Raw genomic sequence first — 6,000 nt, forward strand, 5'->3', positions numbered from 1 at the left:
ATAGTTTTAATTGGCAGTGTTTTTCTTCCTTAGATAAAATAAGGGTGCATCCTTCAATTGCAAATCTTAGATTTGATGAAATAAAGTATTAGCCCCATTGTAGCAATTCCTATACCACTACCACTGTAGGAGAGTTCCTGTTTTTCAGCCAGCACCATTTATTATCACTGTTTTCAATATTTTGGGTGAAAAATAGTATGCCATTTTCTTTGATTTGGATTTCCCTATCATTGATGTTGAGATTATAAAATATACTTTTTGAATATTTAGATTTTTCTGTAAAGTATTAATTTATATCCTTTTCCTATTTTTAAATTGTGTTTTCTGTGTTTTTCCTATCACTTTATACAATCTCTTAATATATTATAGATATTAAACTTTAAACTATCATTTTTATTAAAATGATAGTTTTAATAAAACTTTCTATCATTTGACTTTAACTTTGCTTATGATGATATTACCATCCAAAATTTTACATTTTTATATAATCAAATATATCAATCTTTTAATTTACTACTTCTGCTTACAGTATCTCCCCACGCAAAGGATGCACATGAACTGGAGATTTCAAAAAATCTTTGAACAACATCAAAGGATATTCAGTGAAAATAAGTCTCCTTTTCATCCCTAACCCTGGTTTTCCCAGTTCTTCTCACTAGAGGAAACACTGGTAACAGTTTCTTTATTGCCTATAAGGAAATATTCTCTATATATGTATCCCCCTCTCGTGCTTGTTTATATTCACAAATGGCAGCAAACCATACACACTGTCTATTCTTATTTGTTTACTTAATAACATATCTTTATATACAGACCTATATCATTCCTTTTAAAACTTCCATGATTTCCTATTGCATTCTATTGCCATAATTTATTAAACTAGTCTCCACTGAGTTTCATGACGTTAAACATACATCTCTACACTGAGACCCACCGTGGTTATTAGACTTTTATGTTATCTGTGAAGCCCTTTCTTAAGTTGACATTGAAATAAGCCTTGATAAACTTTAAAGTATTGAAATCACACAAAGTATATTCTCTGGCCATATGCAATGAAAGTAGAAATCAGTACGGGATGGAAATTTGGGAATTTCACAAATATGTGGAAATTAAACAACATAATCTCATACTATTTTTTTTTTTTTTTTGAGACAGCCTCTTGCTCTGTTGCCCAGGCTAGAGTGCAGTGGCATGATCGTGGCTCACTGCAGCCTCTATCTCCGAGGCTTAAGCAATCCTCCCTGCTCAGCCTCCTGAGTAGCTGGGACTACAGGGGTGCACCACCATGCCTGACTAATTTCTGTGTTTTTTGTAGAGACGGGGTTTTGCCATGTTGCCTAGGTTGGTCTTGAACTCCTGAGCTCAAGTGATCTGCCTGCCTCAGCCTCCCAAAGTGCTGGGATTACAGGCATGAGCCACTGAGCCTGGCCAAAACAACATATTCCTTAATGACCAGTGAGTCAAAGAAGAAATTACAAAGGAAATTGGAAAATATTTTGAGAACAATGAAAATGAAAATGCAATATACCAAAACATCTGAGACATAACTAAAGCAATGCTAGGAGGAAAATTTATAGCTGTAAACACCTATATTTAAAAAGAATATTTTATGTTAAGATTCAATAACCTAACAACCTTAAGAAAATAAAAAAAGAGGGCAGGTGCAGTGGCTCACGCCTGTAATCCCAGCACTTCGGTAGGCCAAGGCAGGCAGATTACCTGAGGTCAGGGGTTCAAGAGCAGCCTGGCCAACATGTTGAAACCCTGTCTCTACTAACAATACAAAAATTAGCTGGACATGGTGGCACATGCCTGTAATCCCAGCTACTTGGGAGGCTGAGGCAGGAGAATCTCTTAAACCCGGGAGGCAGAGGTTGCAGTGAGCTGAGATCACGCCACTGCAATCCAGCCTGGGTGACAGAGTGAGACTCCATCTTGAAAAAAAAAAAAAAAGAAAAAGAAAAGGAAGAGTAAACTATACCCAAAGTAAGCAGAAGAAATAAAATAGTAAAGATTAATTACAAATAACAAAAATAAATGAAATAGAGAACAGGAAAACAACAGAGAAAATTAACACAAGCTGGTTCTTTGAAAAATCAGCAAAATTGACAAACTTCTATCGTGACTGAAGAAGAAAAGGAGAAAAGACTCAAATTAGTCAAATCAGAAATGAAAGAGGGGACATTACTACTAACCTTACAGCAACATAAAGGATTAGGGAATACTATGAAAAATTGTATACTACAACAAATTCGATCATCTGTGTGAATAGACAAATTCTTAGAAAGACACAAATTGCTGAAACTGACTCAAGAAGAAATGATAATAGATCTCTAGCAAGTAAAGAAATTGAGTTAGCAATAAAAACAAACAAACAAAAGTTCCCATAAAGAAAATCCCAAAACCAGATGACTTCACTGGTAAATTCTATCAACTTTCAAAACAGAATCAGAACAATAAAAATCTTTTTCAAAATGGAAGAGGAAGGAACATTTCTGAACTTATTCTATGAGGCCAGCGTTACGTTCACAACAAAACAAGAAAAATACATCAAAAGGGGCTGGGTGCAGTGGCTCACGCCTGTAATCCCAGCACTTCGGGAGGCCAAGGTGGGTGGATCACATGAGGCCAAGAGTTCAAAACCAGCCTAGCCAGCATGGTGTCACCCTTTTTTTTTTTTTTTTTTTTTTAAAATACAAAAATTAGCCGGGTGTGGTGGCACACACCTGTAATCCCAGCTACTCGGGAGGCTGAGATACGATTGCTTGAACCTGGGAGGTGGAGGTTGCAGGGAGCCGAGATCGTGCCACTGCACTCCAGCTTGGGTGACAGAGCTAGTCTCTGTCTTAAAAAAAAAAAAAAAAAAAAAAAGAAAAAGAAAGAAAGAAAGAAAAATACATCAAAAGAAAAGAAATTGATATCCCTTATGAATATAGTTACAAAAGTCCTCAACAAAATATTAGCATATAGAATCCAACAACATATAAAAATGATTATACACCATGATCAAGTAGGATTTATCCTATGTATACCAGCTGATTGAACATATAATCCAACCCCCTTTCTTAATAAAAACACTAAAGAAACTAGAAATAGAAAAAATTTCTTCAAACTGATCAAGGACATTTGTGAAAAACCCATGGTAAACATTGTATATACATAGATGGAGTCTCACTCTGTCGCCCAGGTTGGAGTGCAGTGCAGTGGTGCGATCTTGGCTTACTGCAACTTCTGCCTCCCAGGTTCAAGCGATTCTCCTGCCTCAGCCTGGGACTCCAGGCATCAGCCAACATGCCCGGCTAATTTTTTGTATTTTTAGTAGAGACGGGGTTTCACCAACATATTTAATAGTGAAAGACTTGATTCTTTCCCCCTAAGATCAGGAACAGGGTAAGAATGTCACTCACACCACATCTATTCAACATTATACTGGAGGTCCTAGCCAGGAAAATTAGGCAAGAAAACGTAATAAAAGCTATAAAAGTAATAATCCTATCCAGATTGGAAAAGAAGTAAAACTATCCCAATTTGCAGATGACATGAGAAAATTTTTCTTACATATAGAAAATTTTAAGGAATACAGCTGGATGCAGTGGCTCATGCCTGTAACCCCAGCACTTTGGGAGCCCAAGACAGGTGGATTGCTTGAGCCCAGGAGTTCAAGACCAGCCTGCACAACATGGCAAAACCCTGTCGCCACAAAAAAATACAAAAATTAGCAGGGTGTGGTGGCACACGCCTGTAGTCCCAGCTACTTGGGTGGCTGAAGCCAGAAGGATCACCTGAGCCCAGGAAGTTGAGGCTGAAGTGAGCCATGATCATGCCACTGAACTCCAGCCTGGGAAGCAGAGTGAGATCTTGTCTCAAGAGAAGGAAGGAAGGCAGGGAGGGAGGGAGGGAGGGAGGAAGGGCTCTAAGGAATAGTTTTTCCACTGAAAAACTATTAGTGTTAACAAGCTCAGCAAGGTTGCAAGATACAAGATAAATTTTTAAAAATCAATTGTACTTCTATATACTGGCAATGAACAATCTGAAAATGAAATTAAGAAAACAATTCCCTTAACAACAACATCAAACAGAATAAAATATTTAGGAATAAATTTAACAAAATAAGTGCAAAACTTGTATACTGAAAACTACAAAGCACTGTTGAAAGAAAGACCTAAAATAAATGGAGAGACATCCCATGTTCATGGACCAGAAAACCTAATACTGTTAAAATGGCAATACTTCCCAAATTGATCTACAGATTCTAAATGTAAGAGTTAAACCTATAAAATTCTTAAAAGGAAACGTAGGAGTAAATCTTCATGACTTTGAAGTAGACAGTGGTTTCCTAGATATGACACCAAAAATATGACTTCTGTGCCTCAAAGGATACTGTCAAGAAAAGGAAAAAACAACCCATGGAATGGGAGAAAATATTTGCAAATCCTATATCTGATAAGGGGCTTGTATTCAGAATATATAAATAATGCTTATAATTCACCAATAATAAAACAACATGACTTAAAAATGGGCAAAGGATTTGAATACACATTTCTCCAAAGAAAATATACAAATGTCCAATAAGCACATAGAAAGGTGCTTGACATCATTAGTCAGCAGGGAAGTGCAAGTGAAAACCACAATGAGATATCACTTCACATCTACTAGGATGGCCATAATAAAAATAAATGGGGAATAAGAAGTATTGGCAAGGGGGTAGAGAAATTGGAACTCTTATACATTGCTGATGGGAATGTTTGGCAGCCTCTGTGGAACAGTTTGGCAGGTCCTCAAAATTAAACATAGAGTTTCCATTTCCACTCCTAGATATATACACAATTCCACTCCTAGGTATACACACAAGAAATCAAAACATATGTCCACAAAAAAGTCTGTACACAAATGTTTATAGCAGCATTATTCATGATCGCTCAAAAGTAAAAAAACAAAAACAAAACCCAAATGTCCACCAACTGATGAATGAATAAACAAAATGTGGTATATCCATATAATTAAATATTATTTGACTATAAAAGGAAATGAAGCACCTCTATATGCTGATACAGTTTGGATGTTTGTTCCCTCCAAATCTCGTGTTGTAATATTAATATAATCCCCAATGTTAGAGGGGGGCCTGGTGGGAGGTGTTTGGGTCATGGGGCCAGATCCCTCATAAATGGCTTGGTGCTGTCCTTACAATAATGAGTGTGTTCTTGCTCTGAGTTCACACGAGACCTGGTTGTTTAAAAGAGCGTGGCACCTCTCCCCTCTCTCTCCTGCTCCCCCTTCACCTTCCACCATGATTGGAAGCTTCCTGAGGCCCTCACCAGAAGCAGCTGCCAGCACCATGCTTCCTGTACAGCCTGCAGAATCATGAGCCAAAATAAACCACTTTTCTTTATAAATTACCCAATCTCAGGTATTCCTTTATAGCAATGCAAGAAGAGACTAACACATATATTAAGACATGTATGAACCCTGAAAACATTCTGCTTAGAAGCCAGTCACAAAGAGCCACATAGTGTATTATTTCATTTATATGAAATGTCTAGAATTGGCAAATTCATAGAAACAGAAAGTAATTATTGGTTGCCAGGGGATGGGGAGAGAGAGAGAATAGAGAATGACTGTTAATGGGGACAGTTTTTCTTTCTGGGGTGATGAATATATTCTGAAATTAGATAGTAGTGATGGTTACATAACTTTTTAAAATCACTAAAAACCATCAACTTGTATCCTTTAAAACAGCGAATTTTATGTTATGTCAATTATATCTCAACGCAGCTTTTTTTTTCCTTTTTAATGGCTGTTGGTTTTGAACCATGGGCCATAGTTTACCGACTCTCTGTTGTAACCAATATTTACAGACCCTGAAGAAAGGCCATCCGATATTGTTTTTTTTTTTTTTTTAAAAAAGGCTACAAAAAAGAAAATAATAGTAATATCAAGCAGTTTGTTTTCTTTCCAAAATACATATAGCATAGTCGTAAAGATTATTAATTCTGGAGCCAC

This window comes from Symphalangus syndactylus, chromosome 8 (genome assembly GCF_028878055.3).
Source record: "Symphalangus syndactylus isolate Jambi chromosome 8, NHGRI_mSymSyn1-v2.1_pri, whole genome shotgun sequence".
Classification (NCBI taxonomy): Eukaryota; Metazoa; Chordata; class Mammalia; order Primates; family Hylobatidae; genus Symphalangus; species Symphalangus syndactylus.